General features: G+C 50.2%; 1 long non-coding RNA gene across 3 annotated transcripts; it reads left to right on the plus strand.

Annotated features, from left to right (window-relative positions):
* Positions 1–22,329, plus strand: LOC136563462 (uncharacterized). Of its 3 annotated transcripts, XR_010784624.1 has the most exons (4): positions 1–121; positions 9,445–10,814; positions 17,174–17,325; positions 20,586–22,329. It is a non-coding gene; the product is annotated as an uncharacterized lncRNA (long non-coding RNA). The 3 variants fall into 3 exon arrangements; XR_010784622.1 differs by lacking the exon at positions 1–121 and having other exon boundaries at positions 9,285–10,814; XR_010784623.1 differs by lacking the exon at positions 1–121 and having other exon boundaries at positions 9,285–10,814; positions 20,701–22,329.
* The last annotated feature ends 1,493 nt before the right edge of the window (positions 22,330–23,822 follow it).

Raw genomic sequence — 23,822 nt, forward strand, 5'->3', positions numbered from 1 at the left:
TTAACTCCAGCCACCGGAGCTGCTGTACCTGGAGTCCTCAAGGCTTTAACCCTTCCCTCTCCAAGCAGAGATGATGGATCCCCAAATCCTGCCCAGTCCTGGGCTCTGGGCTGAACTCCAGGTGAGGAATTTCTGTTCTGTCTCCACATCCCCACAGCTGCACCCTGGAAATCAGAGCTGCTCCCAGCCCAGCCCAGCCCAGCTCCCTGCCCTGGGAAGGATCAGCTGCAGGGGCAGAATTCCCTTTTTCCTTCATTTCTTTTTTTAACAAGTGAATTTTTACCTGTGAGCATTCGCTCCATGACTTTTCCTTAGGCAGCCCCTGTGCCTTCCTCCCCTCCCACTGCTCCAGAGCAAAATCCCACAGAAAATCCCTCCTGGAAAGAGGAACCCAGAGGCAAACACTCTCCAGAGGTCTGACCCTCTCCAGCCCAGGAAATGCCTTGGCTACTTTTGGAGCAGGCCCGAGGCTGAGCAGGTTGGAAGACGTTAAAAATCCCATTTATTGCAATATTCTGGGAGAAAAGGTTTGGGTATTTCACCCACAGATCCCCCACAGCATCTCCCAGCAGCCTGAGAAGGTTTTATTTTTAAATATATGATACTGTGGTATTAAATACCTGATATTAGGAAGTATTTGTTGAAATAACTATTATTGTTGTTGTTACTATTAATATCATCATTATTATTATTTTTATAATTTTTTTTTTAATTTTTATTTTTTAAAAATACTGGGTTTTTTCTGGCCCAGTCCCTCATTCCAGAGGTCGGGATGCAGGGCTGAGATCTCGGGATATCTTTCAGAATCCTCCCTGTCCCGATCTGCAGGCGACAGTGCCCTCTAGTGCCCCCCACCCCTGCACAGGAACCTCTCGAATCCCCACATTTTTGGGTTTCTGGCTGTGATTCCAGCCCAGTTCATCATTCAGGCAGTGCCTGGGGGTGTTGGGGCAGTCAAGGTTATCCCTGCAGGGAATTTCCACCTTCCTGTTGCTGAGGGGGATTTTTCCCACTTTTATTCTATTTTATTCCTTGAATATATATACATGAAAAATATAAATATGTATATTATATACATTATATATATATTATATATATATATAATTATATATATATAATTATATATATTATATATATAATTATATATATATAATTATATATATTATATATATAATTATATATATGTGTGTATATATATAATATATATATAATGTATATATATGTGTGTATATATAATATACAATATATAAAAATTTATATTATATACATTATATAATGCATATTATATATTCTATCTATATATCTCTATTAATAAATGTATTATTTATTATTATTCCTTGAGGATGAGGATCCTACAGAGCCATGGAGCAAATCCTGAGTGCCTTCTCCAGCTCAGGGGCCATCAGGAGCTCCTCACCTGCCCTCAGTCCCTCCAAGCTCAGAATTCCTTGGACTCTGCCCTGGCGAGCATCCCTGGATGACACCCCAATTTTAATAGCACTTAATGAATTAACCCTAATTAATTACAGCTCCCACTGGCACTGCCTGCCTGCCTTGCCTGGGGATGAGAATCCCAGAATCTTTTAGGGTGGAAAAGAACTCCAAGGTCATTGAGTGCCCAATGCCCACCTTGTCCCCAGCCCAGAGCTCTCAGAGCCACCTCCAGGAATTCCTGGGCACCTCCAGGGATGGGCTCTCCACAGCTCCCTGGGCAGCCCCTTCCAGTGCCTGAGCGCCTTTCCATGGGGAAATTCCTGCTGAAGGGATGGGGCAGCTGTGCCAGCAGCCACGGCCACCCCAGTCCTCACAACACCCTCAGCCAAACTCCTCCATCCTCGGCCCAGGGAAAGGCTCCCCATGAAAACCCTCTGGAACTGGGGCTGGACATTCCTGGCATGTGCAGGAGGGAGCTGGGAAAGGGCTCAGCCTGGAGAAAAAGGGGGGTCAGGAGGAATTTCTGACTTTGCACAACTCCTGCCAGGAGGGGACAGGGAACAGGGACAGGAGGAGAGGGAACGGCCTCAGGCTGGGCCAGGGGAGCTCAGGGTGGATACTGGGGAGAATTTCCCCATGGAAAGGGTGCTCAGGCATTGGAACTGCCCAGGGAAGTTTGGAGTCCCCACCTTGGAGATGTCCCAGGAATTCCTGGAGGTGGCACTCAGTGCTCTGGGCTGGGGACAAGTGGGGATCAGGCCCAGCTTGGAGTTCTTTCCCAACCTCAGCGATTCTGGGATGGAAAACTCCTTTTCCCAGAGCATCCCTGCAGTCCCCAGCTGGGAATGGCAGAGGTGGGAGCTCCAGCAAGGCCCTGGGTGCAGCTCCTGAACTCCCATCGGTGCTCCCACGTGCACGTCTGTGTTCCTTGGCTCTGCCAGGGAAATCTGCTCCTCCAGGGCTTCTCACTGAGCAAAAAATCGATGAGGGAGGGTGAAAGTGGAGTTTTGTGTCTGAGCTCTGGGGCGGTGCAGCCGTTTTGAGCCGTTCAGCTGGGGAGGATGGGGGGGAATTTCTCCGGTGAAACACAGAAATTTCACTTTCCCGTTTGGAGAATCCGTCAGCGCACGGAGCAATGCCTGGAGTAACAACCTGATCCCTGTGGATGCAGAATAAAAGGGAAACACCTCAGGATTTGTGTCCAGTGAAAAACAACGTGTCCATGATGGAAAACCTTGTGGGGTTTGATGCTAATTTTCGTGGTCACCTTGGCTGCGCTTGAGGAAGTGGCCGGCACTGCCAAGAGCGAATTTCCCTGATGATGGATGAGGAACCAGAGAAGAAAATAAATATCAGCAACACCTTTTCTTTTTCCTGCTTTTCTGGCAGATTGGTGTCATCCAAGGTCACACATTTGGGCGCTGGAAGTGCAGCCAGAGCTCGGTGCTTTCAAATCATGTTGGAGTCAGAGCAGCTTCTTTAAGGGCTGCGTTTAAAAAAGAAAGATTAAAGTAGAGACTCCCCAAAAAAAATTTCGGCTCTGAGGGCAACCAGTGTCACTCCTGCCTCTCCAAGCTGCTGCTAATTCCTGGGGAAAAAAAGGGAAAAATCAGGAAATTCTGCTGTAAAACTATAGGAGTTTTATTTGTGTGGAATCTCAGTCATTCTACAGCTTTGGAGATGACCTGGAAAGATTTCAGGATTGGGGGATTGTTTGGTTTGGTTTGGTTCTGGTATTTGCTTTTGGGTTTTTTTTGTTTCTTATTTCTTATTTTTTTATTCCTTATTTTTTATTTCTTATTTTTTGTTTCTATCTCCTTCTCCAAAAAGGAAGGAAGGAGATGTGTGAGGTGACAGCAATGCCACAACCCCAGAGGGAGGAGGACAGAGCTGGTGTGAGGTGAGGGAGGGATAGAACAAACAGAATTTATGGCAGCCTTTGGAAAAATGATAAATGGAAGCTGTAATTTTTATTGGGAAAGGGGAGCAGAGCACGGGTGAGGGAGCAGAATAATCAAAAAAGCATAAATTAGAAATGGGGTCTGACAGGAGCACACAAAGCTTTTGGCTCGTGGATAGGGGGAGTTTCTCCTGGAGTAAGACCCAGGGAAATGCACGGGAATTACCTGCAGGAAGCTTTTCTGGGAAGTCACTTTGGGGTGAAATCCTCATTCTGTCATGGTTCCATGGGGATTCCCAGTGCTCCCAAACCCATCCTGCAGACAGGCTGGGCAGGGCTTGTGTCTGAGGTTGGAAATGGGGGTGTGTGTTCCACTTCCATCTGTTAGAGGTGGGGCACTTATCATCTCCTGTTCATTGGGCAGCTCTCTTAACTCTTCCACAGCCAATCCTTCCCCCAGGAGACACCTTCTGTTCATGGGCCATTATTAATTCTCTTAACAGATAATTAACATTAACAGAAGATGATTATTAATTATCTTCTGTCCATGGCCACTGAGTGTCCCTGCAGGGCTGATCCAATTCCACCATCCCATGGGGAGATGCTCCGCCCAGGGGAGGAGCCAAGCATTCCTACCTGGGTACAATCTGAGCTTTGGGACACCAGGGCAGCCTTTGCCCAGTGCATTGCCAGAGGAGCAGCTTCTGCTGCCCTGCATTGCCAGAGGGAGCCCAGGCCCATCTGCAGCAGCCCTGGAGCTGCAGAGGAAAACTCCCCCCTTGTGCAGGATCCCTGCTCCAGCAGAGCCACAGCTGGCACTGCAGGAGGGCTGAGCCCCCATGGGATGGGGCTGGGCCACCCCCTGACACACAGGGGACAGGGCATGGTCTGACTCTGGCAGTGGGGTTGTTGTTTTTTTTTTGGTTTGTACCCTTGCATTTGCATTTTTAATTTTCCTAGTAAAAAACTGTTATTTCTATTCCCATATCTTTGCCTGAGAGCCCCTTAATTTCAAAATTATAATAATTTGGTGGGATGGGGTTTGCATTCCCCATTTCACAGGAGGCTCCTGCCCTCCCTAGCAGGCACCTGGCTTTTCAAACCAAGACAGCTTGGAGCAGCCTGGGGGAGTGGAAGGGGCAGGAATGAGAGGAGCTCCAGGCTCCCTCCCATCCCACACCATTCCCTGCTCTGAGGATGAGCATTCCCAGAGGATTTCATGGCTCTCTACGGGCAGGGAGTGACTCCAGGTGTGCAGGAGCAGCCAGGAACGGGAATGCCCTGAGCATCTCTGCAGGACATCAGCCACAACAGGAATGCCCTGAGCATCTCTCCAGGACATCAGGAACAGGAACACCCTGAGCATCTCCCCAGGACATCAGTCACAACAGGAATGCCCTGAGCATCTCCCCAGGACATGTCCCACCCCACTTCTCAGCCCCAGGCTGACCAAGCCTTGCCCTGAGCAAATTTTTCCCTACACCTGTGGGGTTTTTTAGCTTTGAATCCATCTGCAAATCCCTTTTGATGGCAGAAACGAGCCAGCTTTCCCTGGGAATTGTCCTGTGGATTAGTTCAGCAAAGTGCCTGAGCTCCCTGAGCCGGAGCAGCCTCGGGATCTCGGCGGGGCAGAGCCGTGGAAGGCAGGGATGGAGCAGATGTTGAGTGCAGGCAGAACACCGGGAGCCTGGGAGGATAAATCTGAAAAATTAACACGTGGGAGGCCGCAAAAAGGAGCAATGTGTTTTGGTAATCACCGGGAAGGGCCGAGCCCTCCTCCCGCAGCTCCCGAACCTCGGGCACCGAGCAGATGTCACTCAGCCCCTGATTAACACGTTACCGAATTTCTGCCGGCGTTTCATAAAAGTTTTACGTAACATGCAGGTAATTGCTTCCAAATGGCAGGGGAACAATGTGGCCCTCTGTGCATGGCATTGTTTGAGATCAGGTGAAAACTCCTCCTGTTGCCTCCACATCAGGGGAAATCCCCCAGCCAAGACCCCGCAGCTGCTTTTGCAGCCGCTGCAGAGACAAAGGAACGCCCTGGGAAGAGCAGAGCCTTCAGCACGGGAAATATTAATTCAGAATTAATATTTGCTCCCTGGATTTGTTCGGATATCCACGTGAAGGGAGCTTGCAAAAAAAAAATGGGGAGATGCTGTTCCAAGAGCATAGAGCAGCAGGCAGAGGGGGAATGGATTTAAATTGTCAAAGGGCAGGGATGGATGGGATATTGGGATACAGGAATTCCTCCCTGGGAGGAATTGGCACAGATTGCCAGAGGAGCTGGGGCTGCTCCTGGATCCCTGGAAGTGTCCAAGGCCAGGCTGGGCAGAGCTTGGAGCAGCCTGGGATGTGGAAGGTGTCATGGGCTGTGGGTGGGACACAGATGAGCTTTGGGGTCTGGTCTGTTATGGAGATATTGAAGCAATATCAGGATGCTCCAATGGCTCTTTCCTGTCCAGCTCCAGTGCTCTCCATCCCACCAGGACAAATCCTCTCCAGATCAAAGCCCCCCAGCCCAGAGCAGTGAGGGAAGGTCTGGACAGGAGCCAGCTTAGGAAAAATGGAGCAAAGTCTGGATAAAGCTCATGGAATGCTGATGCCTTGATTTTTATTTTTCTTTTTTTTTTTTTTTGCCTTCTCTTCCTGCAAAAATCTGTTTGAGGTGTGTGGGTATCAGCTGTGCATGGAATGGGACTGGGGTCTGAGGAGCTGGGACAGAGGAACAGCCTGGCAGGAGCTGTGTGAGCATCACCTGGCCATGGGATGGGATTGGGATTTTAGAATTTGGGACACAGGAACAGCCTGGCAGCTGTGTGAGCATCACCTGGCCATGGGATGGGATTGGGATTGGGATTGGGATTTGAGGATTTGGGACACAGGAACAGCCTGGCAGGAGCTGTGTGAGCTTCACTTGTGCATGGGATGGGATTGGGATTGGGATTTGAGGATTTGGGACACAGGAACAGCCTGGCAGGAGCTGTGTGAGCTTCACTTGTGCATGGGATGGGATTGGGATTGGGATTTGAGGATTTGGGACACAGGAACAGCCTGGCAGGAGCTGTGTGAGCATCACCTGGCCATGGGATGGGATTGGGATTTGAGGATTTGGGACACAGGAACAGCCTGGCAGGAGCTGTGTGAGCATCACCTGTGCATGGGATGGGATTGGGATTTGAGGATTTGGGACACAGGAACTGCCTGGCAGGAGAGCTTTGTCTCCCTCCACATCTCTGTGCTGAAAAGCAGCACCTGCTGAGATGCAACCCTGTGGCTCCTTGCCCCTTCTCCAAGGCAAACACAGACAGTTCCACTCCCACTCCCAAGAAATCCCAGCATTTCCCTGGGTTCTGTGTGCGCTTTGTTTCATCCAGTGCTGCAGAGCTTGGATGCCTTTTCCATCTCACATTGAGCTTTGGATGCTGCCTCTTTTCCTCTCCTGCCTCCATAAAGAATAACAGTGGCCCTTGCTGTGTTTTCCCTGGATCGTGGGCTGCTGGAAGCCAAAGGGAAGCTGAGGAGGAGGAGGAGGAGGGCAGGAGGATCCTTTTCCCCAGCAAAGCTGCAGGCCAGGCTCTTTGGCCTCTTCAAGCCTTCATGGTGAGCAGCAAATTGTGCTATAAAAATTCTCCTCCTGAGTTTTATTTTGCTAAGGATCGAGGCCCAGCTTGGAAATGTGGGATTTGAATGTCCTAGTTTTTAACTGGACAGCCAATCTAAGAGAAAAGGGCTGAAATCCAGTAGGTTCTGCCTCTCCCTGAGAACAGAAGGAAAATCAGGACCCCATGTTCAGACCAAGAGAGAAGAAAGGCTGGGGAGACACCTCAGCATTCCCTTTTTCACCCCTTTCTCCCTTCTTTCCCCTTCCAGCCTGGCTCTGTGGACAACATCCAGGGAAATGTGTGTTTGGGGCTCCCTGAGACGCCTCAAAAATCCCCAGAGGTTGGAATGACACAGATCTTCCCATTTTAGCGATTTCCACTCTAATTATAAATAAGGTGCTAAGCAGAAATTTCTTTCAGAAAGGGATTTCTTCATCTTTCAGCCTCTGGGCTCTGGTTCTCCATGCTCCAGCTTAGATTATCTCCTAAAAAGGAAGCCTCAAACCACACCCTCCTTTCCCTGTTGGATCCCTGGTGCTTTCCAATGACCTTGGGAATGCTGAGTGACCTGGGGCAGTGGAAGTGTCCTGCCCATGGCAGGGGTGGAACAGGGGGATTTTTCAGGTCCCTTCCAACCCAAACCATGCCAGGATTCTATGCTGGGCAATATTTTGCCTTTGCACCTTGAGTTGAGGGGGTGTTTCCCAGGGGTTTTAAGGGATTTGAGATCTGTGCCTGAGATTCGTGCTTGGTGCCGCTCTCTGAGCTGAGGGCTTTGAGCTGGGGTTATCCAGAGCAGCTTTCCTGGGATCTGAGGCACCTGGGAGGCAGTTCCCAGCAATATCCTTCCCAGCTGGCCCCCCATGGCCAGGCAAACTCCAACCTCTCTGATTTCCTTCAGCACATCAGCCTCTCTCAGTCCCGGGCTGCCAAGCTGCCCCAAAGCAGGGCCAAAACTGCTCTGGCTTGGGTTTTCTCAGTGGCAAAGTTGGAGCTGCAAATCCAGGCTGGAGGATTTGGGATGGGCAGGGCTGGGAACAGCATCCTCTGGGCCACAGGAGCATCTTCAGCTGCACAGAGCATGGAGACAAATGAACTGGAGGAAGCGTTTCCTCTGCCGAGGGCTCTCACCCGCCAGCTCCCTGCTCCAGCGGGGGTCAAGAGTTGAGAAATGAAGAAGAAAGGAAAAAGGATAGAAAGATCCATCTTCCCTCATGAAATCCCCAGAGCAGGGGGCATTTGGAAGTCATTTTTCACCGGGCTGAGAGCTGTTTCTGGCCCTTTAGCAGACATTATTTTCTCCTCAAACCTCATAGATTTGGCTGGTGGGAAGTGTTTTCCCCCATCCTCGGGGTGTTGGAAGAGCAGCGTTACCCTGGGTGCAGGGCTCAACTTCCACACTCTGGTTTGTGTTTTGGGCTAAGAAGGAGCCAAATTCCCCCTGCAAATCGCTCTGTTCCTCAAAATTCCAAGATTTTAAAGGCATTGGGGCTCAGATGCAAACAGGAATGAGTGGTTTGGATTTGCTGGGAGGGCTCTGATAAAACCCATGCAAGGAGAGGCAGGAGAGGTTCAGCCTGGCTAAAGGAAATCTAAATAAAATTCCTTTCTGGAAGGAAGTCAAGAAAATTATTTTCTTTCTGTGTTTCTGTCTCTCTTCTTCTGGCTTATAAAAACACCTTGGCTGGGATATTCCACCAGCTCTGCCTTTTATGAAAAACCCCTGCTCAGGCTGTGCAGATTTCACGCTGTTCCATGAAAGTAAAATTTTATGACCAGAAGCTGAAATTAGGAAGGAACTTTTTTTTGCTGTTGTTTGTTGTCGTTGTCATGGCATGGATTTTGTTGGTAGCCAGGAGAGTTTGCTTATTTCTGCTTTTTCTCCAGCACAGCCAGGTCTGAGCTCTCCAGGGTTTTTCGGGATGCTGCTCCAAACAGGTGCTGATGGTGGGAAGCTGAGCAAGGGCTGGTGATGCCTTCCCTGGAGCAGGAAGGGTTCTGTGGCTCTCTGAGGACAGATGTGTGGGAGAGCAGGCATCCCACTGCAGGGGACACAGGTGAGGGCCTGGAGCAGCCTCAGGGGGTGACAAAGTGACTGTGACAGAGTGGGAGTTATTGCCTCCTCCCCTTTGGAGAGCCAGAGCCTGTGGATCACAGCTTGCTCTGAGCTCCCATCCAACACCAGCTGCTTCTTGGCTGGTGAGTGCCAGCAGGCTTCTTCTGCCATTTCTCACTTAAAATGGAGCACTTCTAGTTTTCCATTAATTCCTCCTCTTCTGCTTAAAAAAAAAAAAAAAAAAAAAAAACAAAACAAAAAAAAAAAAAACTATGGAAAGGAGGAAAAAAACCCATTCTAAGAGGTCACTTGGTCCTTCTTTATTGGGTGAGCTCCAGTGACCCCGAGGGGCTGTGACATCTGAAGGGGTTAAGGGAGAGCTGCTCAGGGTTGGATGAAAGGCAGAGCTGTTCATTCTAGTGTTGGTTCCTCCTGATTTCCATCTCCAGGATCCATCCCTGCATCCCTGGAACAATTCAGAGCCCCCTGGTTTGGTGGGAACAGCGACCTGGGACCATCCACCCACCCCAGATGTGACTCCAGGCTCCTCTCCCTGCCCAGAGCAGCACCCCAAGGGGTTCCAGGGCATGGATCTGCTCTCCCTGCTCCAGGGACACCCCAGTTGGGATGGGGGACGCAGGCCAAGCCCCGAGCCCTTCGTTTCCTCCCAGCCCAAATGTCTGTGCAGCCCCGGCAGATTTACGGGGCAGCCGTGAGTATTTCACCAGCTCTTTGTGAATAATGCAGCCAGAAAAAGGGGGCAGCCTTTCTTTCCAGGGTCTCTCCAGGCCAGGATAATCCCAGGAGGGATTTGGCTGCCCCCAACAGAGGGTTTTGTGGCGGGCAGTGCTTTACAGCCCCTTTGTTGGAGCAGGGCTGTTCCCCCAGCATCAAACGGAGGCTCTGGGATGGGCTCTCCATAAATCTCTCCCCTCTAATCCTTCCCTTCCCTCCCTTTGCAAACTGGGGGAAGCTGGAAGGGCAGACTGGACAGAGGTTTAACCCTTTGTGCTTTGGGGGCATCTCCTTGGGAGCAGAAGGTGAAGCAGGTTTGGGTTGTGCTCAGCAATGAAATCCCAGAGGCAGATCAAGGAGCTCCTCTGGATGTTTGCTAATTCCAGCACTGGATATCAGGAATAAATCTGGCTGCATCACAGTCTGCTTGAGCCAGAAATGCAGAGCTCTGAGGGTGATGTTGGTGTTTGCACCAACACCTTTGTCCAGGCTGGGTTTTGTTAGGCTGGACTGAGCTGCAGTTCCTTGGTCATGCAGGGATTTTTATGCTCCCACTGGAGGTCAGGAGCAGGTACCAGGCCCAGCAGTGATCACCTGAGGGTCACAGCTCGAGCACACCTTGTGTGTCAGGGCATTCCCACCCTCCTGGCCCTGCTCCCATCAATATTCCCAGTCTGGGATATCTCCCTGGCCAGGAGAGCACCAGAGGGGCAGCGAATTCATCTCTTCCTTCCCCCATCTCCATCTTTGAGGCACCGGGAGCTGAACTTTGTGTCCGTGTGGCCATAAAAGAGAGGGGGTTTTTTTCAAGGCAGCTTTCCAGCAGCGATGAAAGGTCCTGCAGCGGGCAGAGGCTGCTCTGGGAATGGAACAAATTGTGGGTTTATGGCTCCCGTGTGTGGGGGGATGCTGTAAATCTCCCAACTTTTAACGCATCTGTTCTTTCCCGAGCAGGCTACCAACGGCTCAAGGAGGAGAGGGAGAAATATCCGACATTTCCTGACACGGGCTGCCCTCGGGAGCTCCTCAGGAAGGTTTTTAAAGGAATATTTATGGATGATCCTGGTGAATCAGGCCCTAAAAGGTACCGAGAAAGGGCTGGTGTTCATTAACGTTTGGGAACTGTGCATTGAGGATTTCCCTGTGGAGGGGCAAAAGAAATGGAGTGAAAGTGAAGGAGCTCTCGAGTTAATCCCGTTCTTTTTTCAGGTTATTGTTGTTGCTAAAAATCAGAACCTTATTTTTGATTAAGGGGGAAAAAATACTGAAAGTCCATTTTTGATGTGATTTTCCTCAGAAGTTTCTTTCCAGAATTCCATACTGAGAAAAATATCAGAACTTTGAGAGTTGTGAAATCCCTCAGAGGTTACTCAGTATTAATTACTCTGGGTTTAGGAATAGGAAAATTAGCCCAGGATGGGCTGGTGGAAGAGCAAAGAATCCCTGGGAGAAGCAGCTGGGCCACTCCTCTCTGTCAGGGGTGATGTGCAAAATTCCAGGAACAACCAGGAAGTCAAATATAAAATTCATAAAAATCATTTCTTCCTTCTCCTCACAAGCTTTGGAGCTGTGGTACTTCAGGTGTTCCTACCTGGGGGCAATGGCAGCCAGAAGGACCTTGTTGAACATTTTCATCCATGAAAAAATGCTTGGATTTGGCCCTGCTCAGCTCTGGGTGCTATTGGAACGAGGCAGGAGGTGAAGAGCTCAGCCCAGGCAGAGCAAACCTGTCCCCAAGCCCTGAGATCAGGGCCTTGGAGAGGCACCAGGCAAGAACATGAGGATTTTCTGCCCTGGGATTGGAATTGGGGTCCCAGAGAGGCACTGGACAGGAACACGAGGATTTTCTGCCCTGAGATTGAGATCCCAAAGAGGCACCAGGCAAGAACACGAGGATTTTCTGCCCTGGGATTGGGGTCCCAGAGAGGCACTGGACAGGAACACGAGGATTTTGTGCCCTGAGATTTGGGTCCCAGAGAGGCACTGGACAGGAACACGAGGATTTTCTGCCCTGGGATTGGGGTCCCAGAGAGGCACTGGACAGGAACATGAGGATTTTCTGCCCTGGGATTGGAATTGGGGTCCCAGAGAGGCACTGGACAGGAGCACGAGGATTTTGTGCCCTGGGATTGGGGTCCCAGAGAGGCACTGGACAGGAACACGAGGATTTTCTGCCCTGAGATTGGGGTCCCAGAGAGGCACTGGACAGGAGCACGAGGATTTTGTGCCCGATGAGCTGAGCTGCAGCTGCTCTGCTCCATCCTCAGGGGAGGGAGACAAGGAAGGGTGCAGAGGCAGGATGGCCCCAGCAGCAGGACAGGGACAGGCTGGTGTCCAGCTGATCCTTGCACAACAGCCTCTGGAGCGTGCTGGGAGCCGTGCCCAGCCCTCGCTCGCTCACTTCTAACCCAATGCTGCCTTCTTACCACAGCCATGGAAAAGGAGGGGGTTTTTAGCTTCTCAGTGACCTCATGAATGCAAGACACTGCCAATTCTCCATCCATCTTGGCATTTAAAACATCAACACCTCCCTCCCAAATGGAAAGGGAGTCAAAGGTCCTGTGCTTCCCTGTGCCCTTTGCTCTCGCTCTGTCCTCAGCTGAGGATTGGCCTTTAGGGAAGCCCCCTCTGCTCCACTAAACTGGATTTGCAACTGTGGCCTTGTGATCCTGCACCCAGAGCTGCAGTGGGACTGGGAGCAGCTCTGAGGGAGGCCCTGGGGATCCCTGGATTTGTCACTCCAGCTCAGGAGCTGCTGTGGGACAGCTGGGTTTGGTCCATGGCTGTGCACCCCCAGCCCCTCAGAGTGGGTGCTCCAACTCTTCTCTCCCATGTGTTTCCAACATCTCTGCTCAAAAGAAAGCTCCATCTCTCCCTCATGTCTCCTTTTTGCTGAGGCTCTGCTTGGAACTTGCACAAACCCTCCCCAGAAATAACCCTGGCGCCTCTCCCAGCCGTGGGCGTCAGGACTCCAGTGCGGGAAGGGGACGGCTGAGATCTCACTCCTTTTTGTGGCACCTTTTGGTCACCTCTGGCACCTCACTGGTACCAGATTTACAAGGTAAATTTCCCCCCTTTCCAGCTTTTGCCTCCTCTCTGGCTCACCTCTGTCCCTCAGAGGTCTCTGGAAGCACAAAGGGTTTTCTTGGCACGGCTGCCTGCGGAACGTGGCACCCACAAAGCTGTAAAAGTGGCCAATAAATCCAGGGAGTTTTCCTCCCTTTGCTGCTTCCTTTGGGATGACATGAAGGTGCAGCAGAGAGGATGAGGCTGGGATCTTGTTCTGTTTGTTCCCCAGCCTGTGGGTAATTTTTCTTCTGGCCTGAGAAGAGTTTTGAGAATTTTTTTACAAAGGGAAAGGGAGGGACAACGACCAAGGATGCTCGTGGGTTCTTCCTGGGGTCCTTGCTCTGGGAAGCAGCCCTTAGGTCAGGGGTGGATAATCAAAACTGGGGGCAAAACCAAGGGCCTGGTGCCCAGTTGGTACAAATTGGCCAAATCCTTAAGATTTTAATGAGTTTCACCCACGGTCACCTGTGTAACTCCCTCACATGCTCCTGGGAGAGGCATTTTAAGGAGAAGGGGAAGTTATTCCTCTTGGAGAGCTCTTCACCTTCTTTGTGCAGAAGGGAAGTTGAATCCTGGCTGATCCAGGCAGGTTGGAGGAACTTTGAGACAAGGCTTTGGCTTGGCTCTGTGCTGGTGTGGAATATCTTCCTATTTAAGTACATAAATCACAGCAAAATGTCCCAAAATGGTGGGAATGAGCCTTGAGGGCAGCCTGTGCTGTGGGGAAGCAGCAGCAGGAGAGGTTCAGGAGGGCTGGAAAGGCAGCCCTGGCCATGCTCTGAGGACAATCCCCTGTCCTGGGGGTCTGCACAAGCCCAGGACCCACCTGCAGTGCCCAAGGGGTGACCAGAGCTCCTGGGCTGGGGACAGCCCTGCCAGGGACATCCTTGAGGTAAGTGCTCAGTGGGACCCTGCCCCAGTCTGAGCCATGGGGACCCCCATGGCTGTGATGAATTGTGTCAATCCAGCTGCAATCCTGCTTTTCTCCCTCCCCTGGGCAAGGCTGCTGATTCCCTGGGCTGAGGTGGGAAGCAGGAACCCTTCCCAGCCCTGGCCATTCTCTGGATGAATTTAAGATGCTGTCAAGTGTGAGGTTTGGGGGTGGGAGATGCTGTCTAAAACTTGTTTGGAGGCCTGGCTGGATAAATCCCTGTGGAATTGAATTTAACTGAGCTGACACCAGTATGAATCACAGCAGCATTCCCAGCTCTTGGATGCTTCCTACCAACTGCCTGCAGGGCTCTTGCTTTTTCAAGGGGAGACTAAAAGCATCTCAAAAACTATTAAAGTCCTAAAATAATAGTGGGGGTTTTTTTTAAATTTCACTGAGGAAAAAAACAACATCTGCTATAAAAATCTGCTGGCCAGGGGCAGCGGGAGCAGATCCCACTTCTCAGGGTTTGGCTGGTGGAGGCTGGAAGTGCCTCAGCCCCGTGATCCCAGCACATCCCAAAGCTGTGCCTCATCTGTCTGCAGGATGAGATGGACACAGAGAGGCTGGAGAAGTGGGGATAAAAGAAAGGACAGAGGGAATTTGATGGAAAGAGGAAGGAAATGAAAGAAAGGCTTCCAGGAAAGGGAAGGAGACAACGCTGTATTTATAAATACTGGGTTGAAGTGAAGGCTCTGGGACACGGTCAGGCTGCTGCACAATGAAATCCATGAGGTAGCTGTCTGTTCCTGGGATTTAACTGAAGAGTGACATCTCTTCACAGGCAGGAAAGTGGTCAGGACTAAGCATGAAACATGTAAGATGGCAGAATTCAAAAGGATAAACATTATTTGATACCTTATTTATAGGGCACCACAGGGGAAAGGTAAAGGTTTCAGAAAATAAAGAAGCACTTTAATTTTATCTGGAGATTTTCCAACAATAAAATCTAATCCATCATTCTCCGTGTGTGACTGCTCTTAATGAAAATTTAGAGGCTGTGAGTGAAATTTAGAATTCCCAGGGGATGCTATTAGGAAGATGTCTAGCAGCTATGCAAAACCTGTTAGATCAGAGCCCTGCCAGAGGCTGGCCAGGGCTGCAGTGTGAAAAGGACACCTCGCATTTCGGGGAGCCGAGGCCCCACCAGCCTCTCCCAGTGGGATTCCTTGCATGGATGCTCATCCCAGGGCTGCCCCCAGGATCAGGGACACCAAGATCCAGCCACAGCAGCTGTGCTGATCCCAAAAGAGAGGGATTTGGGCCTTTTGTGTTTGTTCTTCACCCAAAACACCTCACGGTGCTGAGCGTTGTGGATTTCTCTCATGCGCTCCCCAGGTTTTTTTAACTGATCCCAGTTGAGAGCCCTCGAAAGAAGCAGAGAGAAAATCTATTTAATCAGAGATCCTGGAGTGGTTTGGGGTAGAAGGGAATTGTAAAGCTCATCCAGTTCCCATCCCAACACCCTTCACAATCCCAGGCTGCTCCAAGCCCCGTCCAGCCTGGCCTTGGGCACCTCCAGGGATCCAGGGGCAGCCCCAGCTGCTCTGGGAATCTGTGCCAGGGCCTGCCCACCCTCCCAGTGGAATTCCTGAATTCCTGAATCCCAATATCCCACCTCAACCTACCCAAGGTTGCTCCAAAGCACATCCAACCTGGCTTTGGACTCCTCAGCCCATCTTGGAGCTGCTCAGGGCCACAGAGTGCCTCTCATCCCTGCTCATTCCCAATCCTCTGCACTTTATTTTTAATTAAAGCAGATCACCAGACTGTTTCCAATAGTTTTTAATGGACAAAAAGGGGCTTTGATTATAAAGACAATAATGTTCAATTATTGAAGGACCTGCATGTACATCATGAATCAGTTTAATACCAAAGTCACTGCCAATTATTCAACTGATTCAAAATGAGGCTCCATCAGAAAATGTTAAATCACAGGATAAATCTGTCCTGGGCAAGGCTTTAGTAATCAAAATTCTCTCAAAGCAGAAAAAGCTTTTCTAAAAGCAGGGGGGGGGGAAAAAGGTTACAGCTTAAGCCAGACATTAAATAGTAATGCCAGATGTTAAACAGTTGACTGAAATTATTGGCAGCTATCAAATGCAAGATACTGCTGGGTGCAGAGCTCTGCCACCAAGTTTGTAATCTGGGCAACGGGCTTAAATATTCCTGTCATTTTCTGCCTATGGATAAGAGGCAATTTGGATTATAGAATAATAACCTCCTAATTCTCAGCAGATGAGCATCAGCCTCCTGCAACATCAAAAACCAACCCAAGTTGAATGTGGAACCTTCAATAAGAGATGGTTTTAAACTCTGTAATTCTGTTGGATCTGTGGAATTAAGCACAAGGCGCTGCTGGGACCCCTGTGCCTGCAGACAGCACTGGGCACCTTGAGAATTCCTAAAATGCAGAATGAAACACCTCAAAAAAGGGTTTACAGATCTCATGTCAATCTTTTCTAGCCCAAAATTTGCTTTATTTCAGTTTTTCCATGAATTTCTGTGCTGCAGAATTCCAGTAGCCCAGGATCACTCAGACCAGGTACTGCTGTCCATGTGGGGTCCCAATTCCTTGGGTGGCTCTGCCTTTCCCCTCCCCATCCCATCCCATCCCATCCCATCCCATCCCATCCCATCCCATCCCATCCCATCCCATCCCATCCCCACTGTCCAGCAGGGTTTGGGGGCCTGCACTGGCACTGATTTATTGTGCAGCACGTGGGGTGTGGGATCCCTTAGAACTCCAGCCAGGTGTCCTGCACCAACCCCTCCTGTGGCGTCAGCCACTGCTGCCATCCGTGGGGGAAAAATGGGACCTGGCACCTCCAGCTGGGGCCAGGATTGGGGAGTGCCCCATGCCCAGGAGGATCAATCAGGGACCTTTTCCAGCAGGACACTGAGCACCTCCTGCCCTGCAGGATGAGATCTGCTCTCTCTCCATGCTCAGCTTGGGGTATGTCAGAAATAACTTCTGTAGGGACAGGACAAGAGAGAAACTGAAAGAGAGGCAGTTTAGGTGGGGAATTGGGAAGGAATTCCTTCCTATGAAGGTGGGAGGCCCTGGCACAGATTCCCAGAGAAGCTGTGGCTGTCCCTGGATCCCTGGAAGTGTCCAAAGCCAGGCTGGACAGGGCTTGGAGCACCCTGGGACAGTGGAAGCTGTTGGGGGTGCAATGGGATGGTTTTTTAAGTTCTTTCCAACCCGAACCCTTCTGTAATTCCGAATTTCTATGAATGGAGCTCTCCACAGGCACAAGCACAGCCCCAGCCTGTCCCACTCACTGCACCCTATAATAAATTGTCCCCCATGCCTGGGCTGAGACTGAAGCAACAGAATTCAGCTGCTCAGACAAGCCAAACCCCACATTTGCTTTAATTTTGACTCTTTTCTCCCTCTTTTTCTCCCTCCTTCCTTGCTGGGTTTGTTCCTGCCTCAGCAGCAGCGGGAACATCCCAGCTCCAGGGCTGGAGGATGGGCGAGGAAAGGGTCAGGACACATCCCCCGACTGCGAGCTGAAGAAAAATGTTGGCAGAGCAAAGCTTGCCACAGGAAGAAAAGGTTGTCCTGGCTGTTCATATTCCTCCACATGGGGTGAGTAAAACTGTCGGTCAGACTGAAGCGTCTGATGCACAGAGGGGAATAAAAACTCATTAAAGGGCCAAAAGGAAACCCTATTAAAATATCAAATATAAACCGGAGAGGACTTGATCACCCAAGTGCTGGAGGAGTGTCAGGGCTTGAATGAATCTGACTTTTTTCCCCCTGAAAGCAGAGGAAATGCGTTTTGTGGAAAGCCAGGTGGGATGAGGGGCAGGTAGGGTGTCAAAGAGCACTGATAATATTTCAGGGCCTCGCTCGGAGCCGGGAATACGAAGGGGATTTATCCGGTTTTCGGCGGGGAGGAGAGTGCTGGCAGATTTTTGAAGGAATTCCAAGGAGGTTCAGACTCATCTGGTTCTTAAATCGAGAGCTCTTGGCCGCCGCTGTGCCGGGGCAGGAGCATCTCCAGTGCTCACTGCCGGGACTCTGCCTGGCTCGGGGAGCAGCACCGGTGCCTCTGTGGGATTCTCCTGCCCTGGCCTGCCTCTTGTCCAAAAAAAGAGAGCATTTCATGTGTTCTGAACTACCCAGAGAACCATCCTTCTCCCAGCATCTCACTCCTGCTTTATGTGGTCTTGAGAGAGGAAAGGAGTTACAGGGGGAGAGAGCAGAACAAAACATTTTCTTTCAAGCGCTGAAATCTGTGTTAGTCCTGTCGGTGCTGGAAGGGATGGAGCCTGGTGTCCAATGGATTTGTGCCTCAGGGCTGTGGGACTTTTAAACAAAACTGAAGTGGGGCTCTCCCTTCCTACACACCAGGAAAACCACGTGGGGGAAGAAAACAGGATTCATACCTCACCCAGAGCAGCTCTTGCCTGGTCAGCACTCAGAGTCCTCTTCTTGGGGGTTTTCTCCTGTGTGGACCTCTGGTATCTCATAGGTGTGAGAGCTTTTCCATGGTTTGGGAATGTTTGTCCCATTTCTTCCTGATTTGAAGTTTTTTGGTTGTGATTAAACTCAGAGAAGGAATGAATGAAGGGTTTCTCTCTTTTGCACATCTGTTAAATGTGTTACCTTTGGGATTTGGAACTGTTGTCCAGTTGGTTGGCACCAGAATTCAGGAATGACATTGGGGTGAGGTTGTGAGGGGAACATCACTGGGCCATCACCACAGAAATTTCATTCCCTCACAAAATCAGGGTTCAGGTAACAGCTTGTTTGTAATTTAGGTGGAACAGATCCCTCCTGCAGGCCCTGAGCTTCACCCACGTTCCTCACTCTGCTCCCATTTCCCTCCTGCACAGTGAGGCACGTTCTTATCCCAAGCCCTCCTCCTGAATCCAGGATTTTTTTGGACACCCGAGCTGGTTTCCTCCCATCTCAGCAATACCAGGGTAGAAACAGGGCCATCATTCCCTCACAGACACATTAGAATCACCTAAATCCTGGTTCCTTCTGAAACCTGAGCTGGTCCCACACAGCAAAGCACTGAGGGGCTCCCCAAAGGTGAAAAGGGGGGATGTGCCCTCACAGCCCCTCAGAGAAAGCTTGAAAACCCCACAACTCTTTCCCAAAAACTCAATTCTAAGAATGTCTTTTCCATTTCCAGCTCTGGACGTCATTTTTGGGGCCGAACACGCCCAAGAGGCGTGACAGGAGTCAGCTGGGGTGGGCTCAGCTGCTGGATTAGCACTTGCCCAGGTGGGATTGGAGGTTTTGATCCTCAGAGCCTTTTCCAGTCCACTGATCTATCCCAAACCTTTCACCAGGTACAAACTGTGCAGCAGAATGAAGTAGCAGTGAATGTAAATGGGACGTGGAAAGGTTTTTGAACAGATGTTTTAATGGTCTGTTTGCTGTTGTGGTCAGAGAGAAATTCCCTTTGCCTTGAGGAGCTGGAGGGTAGAATCCCACTCCTCTGGCCCTCAGCTGCTCATTCCCAGGGAGCTGCAGTCTCCAGGTGATGTCCCAACAGCTGCAGAGTCTCCTGGAAGCAGGGATGTGGGAATCACCTGTCAAATATATAAATCTGTTTGCATTTCTAGCTGTGTTTTGAGATGTTTCTGGCACAGGTTCCAGAGAAGCTGTGGCTGCCCTGGATCCCTGGAAGTGCCAAAGGCCAGGCTGGACAGGGCTTGGAGCAATCTGGGATAGTGGAAGGTGTTGGGATTGGAACGGGATGAGCTCTAAGGTCCCTTCCAGGATCCTCTGATTCCATGATGTCAGCCCCAGACCTCGAGCCTGGCTGGATCTGGGCACAAAACCCACCAGGGCAGAGCAGACCGAGCTCAGGCGATGTGAAATTCAATATTTTACACCCACACCACTAAAAATAAGCCGCCGCCGCCAACTCTTCATCTGGAAAGAGGAACCACCGATGTCACTGGGTCTTGGACAAGGCACAGCACTCAAGTCCTGACCATATTTAGCCATAAGATCATCTCCCAGGACTTCACAAAATCATGGAATCACAGGATGGTTTGGGTTGGAAGGGACCTTAAAACTCATCCAGTCCCAGCCCCCTGCCATGGGCAGAGAATCAGGAATTTCTGCATGAGAGCAGAGTTTTAGAGAAAAGTCTTCTGGCCAAGGGCCAGTTCTGCTGTTGTTATTTCTCCCTGCTATCTCCATACTTCATTTCATCCCCCAAATTGCTGTGTTGAGTTACTCAAGGTTGCTAAAACCGTGTAGTGCTAAGGAGGCAGCAAGAGGGAGGAAATTATGTCTCTAGAAAATGCCCCACACAGCTGAAATCAAGCCACCTCTTTAGGTGTCGGATTTAGATTTTGTCATTGTAAGCACAGAAACTTGAAACATTTTGCCCAAATGTGTTGAAAGCCACGAAGACATAAAGATTATTCATGGAATAAATATTCATTTGCAGGAAGAGAGATTTTTTTTTTTTTTTTTTTTAATGCATGAATATTTCAGCCCGGGTGTGCAGTTGCTTGAAGGAAAAGGTGATCATATTCTGAGTGCTGCTAATATTAAGGATATCAGGAATTAAAGGTATCAGGACACTTCATTTTTAAGATGAAACCATGGAATAGAATTCCTCAATGGTTTGGGTTAGAAGGGACATTAAAAACCATCCAGTTTCAACCCCCTGCCATGGGCAGGTTCTGCTTAAATTAAAATCCTTCCTAGATTTTCTTTAACTGATTCTTATTAGTGAAAAATCCCCTCAGAATCGGTCCTCAAACTTTCCCTCCCAGGTGCTGTAACACCATCACTCTGCTGAACAACTTTAACCACAAACACATTGCACTTGTAGTCCTGAAGACCAGAAAATATCTTTATTTTATTCACAGGTCCCGTCGGCCTTTTCCCTGCGAAAACTCGATTCCTCGTGCCAGCAGCACATTAAGACATCGCAGCTTCAGCTCTCCCTGGTTCAGAATTCCCTTTTTTTTTCTTTTTTTTGAGGTCTAGTCCTGGCTGAGCCTGTGTGGAGCTCTGGTACCACCTAGTGTTACTGGGGGAAGCCTCAGCTGCTGGATGCGGCTTTTTCTCGCTGATGTCGCGACAGAAGGTGGCGATTGCGGTGAGGAGACGCAGCGACAGCATCTCCTCCTCCTCCAGCAGCGAGCAGGTCCAGCAGGGCTGGGAGGGGAACAACTCAGAATCACAGAATCCGGGAATATCCTGAACTGGAAGGGACCCCACAGCGATCATCCAGTCCTGCCGAAAACCATCCCCAAAAATCACATTTCCCTGGCGAGGAACCCTCAGCGGGTCCCCTCTCTCCTGCTGGGTGCTCCTGCTCTAGCTGGAGTAAGGGACAGCTGAATTATTGTGATTATCTGAATAATTGCAATTATAGTGGAATTCTGGGATGGTTTGGGTTGGGAAGCACCTTCAAGACCATCTCATGAATTACTGTGATTGTCATGGAATTATTGCGATTATCATGGAATTCTGGAATGGTTTGGGTTTGGAGGAGCCTTCAAGACCATCTCATGAATTACTGTGATTGTCATGGAATTATTGCGATTATCATGGAATTCTGGAATGGTTTGGGTTTGGAGGAGCCTTCAAGACCATCTCATGAATTACTGTGATTGTCATGGAATTATTGTGATTATCATGGAATTCTGGAATGGTTTGGAGGCACCTTCAAACCCATCTCATCCCAGTCCCCTGAACAGACCAAGCTCCCTCAGCTGCTCCTCCCATGGCTTCACCTCAAGGCGCCACCTTTGTCTCGCTCTTTTGGATGCTCTCCCACAGCTTAATATCTTGTATTTTGGTAACCAAAACTGCTCGAAATATTCGAGGTGGGGCCAACCCCAGTGCAGAGTGTGGTGTTGTGATCTTCACTAATGAAAAATGTAACCAATTATCTGTAAGAACCAATCAGGTCCTGGCAGAATGGGTGTTGGGGGGGGGTCGTCTCAGTAATGAGATGAGCAATTGGTCTAAATGTGGCAACTAAATGTGAAAAAATGAATTGGTCACTGGTGGAAAGGGCGTGGGGGTCTAAGTAATTGCAGGAGAAATGGGTGTCCATGTTTTTAGTAATGACTGAATTTGAAAGAACCAATGAAGGAATGCCTGTGGGGATTTAAGAAACTCAAACCGTTTGAACTTCAGGGAAAAACGTGCAGGCTGAATGGATCTGTGAGTATGAACTTCATCCAGGGTCAGTTTAAATCGAATATTAATGTTCATACAACTGTGATGGGGGAGGATACACGTTAAATGGGAAATATGTAGTATTGGGACTGTACCTCCCTACTGCCTCGGCCAAGGGCGAAGAGAGCAGGGAAACGTGGTCAGAAAGTGAGGATTAAAGGAAGCTGTGCCTTCCAAAAACTCCAGAGACACCCCACAGAGGTATGGGGCAATGTTCTCTCTCCGTTACCCGAATAAAGTTGATTTTTGGAGGACTCCCGTGTCTCTCGATGGACACTGCCTTGTCCCAGCGGCACTTCCCGCACAGCTCGGCGGGGTGCGCAGGGTCCGCCATGGCGGCCACGGTGACACAGGGGACAGCCCCTGCAGGGCGCTGCGCGGATGCCGATTTCGCGGAGAATAAAGCGTTTGTTTAACGTTTTTACCGAAAAACTACTTTTATTTAACGCGTGGCAGCCCGTGCCCTCAGCCAACATGGCGGCGGCCCGCAGCACTCAGGCGGCGCGGTGAGGGCGGAAGGGCAGGCGGGGCCCGGCCCGGAAGCGCTCGGGCCTTCAAAGAGTGGCGGGCGGCGGGAGAGGGGTGCGGGTGAGCGGGAAAGCCAACGCCGGGAATCCCGGGAAAACTCCGGGAAAACGCCAGGAATTCTCCGGGAATCCCGGGCAGGACGGCACGGCTGGAAGGGCTGAGCGGGCACCCGAGCTGCTCTGGGGGAGGTTGGTCGGGGGATGCGTTGGGAGGAGGCGGTTTGGGGTTGGGGGGCGAGCGGCGTGTGAGGCGTTGGGGGTGCCGGAGGGAGGGGAAGGGAGTGGGAAATTAAAGGAAGGGACTTTAAAGACCATTCAGTTTCAAGCCCCTGCCATGGGCAGGTTCTGCTTCGGTTTAAATCCTTCCTAGATTTTCTTTAACTGATTCTTGTTAGTGAAAAATTTCCTCGGAATCAGTGCTGAGATTTTCCCTCCCAGGTGCTGTAACACCACCACTTGTTGTGGGGAGGGATGAGATGGGGGATGTTGCAGTTTGGGAAGGGGGTGAGATGGGAGATGTTGGAGTTTGGGAATGGGGTGAGATGGAGGATGCTGGAGTTTGGGAATGGGGTGAGATGGAGGATGTTGGAGTTTGGGAATGGGGTGAGATGGGGGATGTTGGAGTTTGGGAATGGGGTGAGATGGGGGATGTTGGAGTTTGGGAATGGGGTGAGATGGGGGATGTTGGAGTTTGGAGAGGGGGATGTTGGAGTTTGGGAATGGGGTGAGATGGAGAATGTTGGAGTTTGGAGAGGGGGATGTTGGAGTTTGGGAATGGGGTGAGATGGAGAATGTTGGAGTTTGGAGAGGGGGATGTTGGAGTTTGGGAATGGGGTGAAATGGAGGATGCTGGAGTTTGGGAATGGGGTGAGATGGAGGATGTTGGAGTTTGGGAAGGGGAATGTTGGAGTTTGGGAATGGGGTTAGATGGAGGGTGTTGGAGTTTGAGAATGGGGTGAGATGGAGGGTGTTGGAGTTTGGGAAGGGGAATGTTGGAGTTTGGGAATGGGGTTAGATGGAGGGTGTTGGAGTTTGAGAATGGGGTGAGATGGAGGGTGTTGGAGTTTGGAAAGGGGAATGTTGGAGTTTGGGAATGAGTTGAGGTGGGAGATGTTTGAGTTTGGGACAGGGGTGAAATGGGGGATGATTGAGTTTGGGAAGGGGAGAGGGAGTAGTGGTTTTGTTGCTGTTCTGGGTGTTTGTGGTGTGGTTGGGTTAAGGGACATATGAGTTGCTGTTAACAGGAGTTGTTGCAGTGGAATTCTGGAACGGTTTGGGATGGAAGGAACTTTATAAGCAAAATTTGGGAAGAGTAAAGATAAAAAACCCTCCTGGCACTCCATAGTGATAGAGTGAGGATTTACTTTATTCTGGCCAGGATGTGCC

Source organism: Molothrus aeneus, chromosome 16, assembly GCF_037042795.1.
Source record: "Molothrus aeneus isolate 106 chromosome 16, BPBGC_Maene_1.0, whole genome shotgun sequence".
NCBI lineage: Eukaryota > Metazoa > Chordata > Aves > Passeriformes > Icteridae > Molothrus > Molothrus aeneus.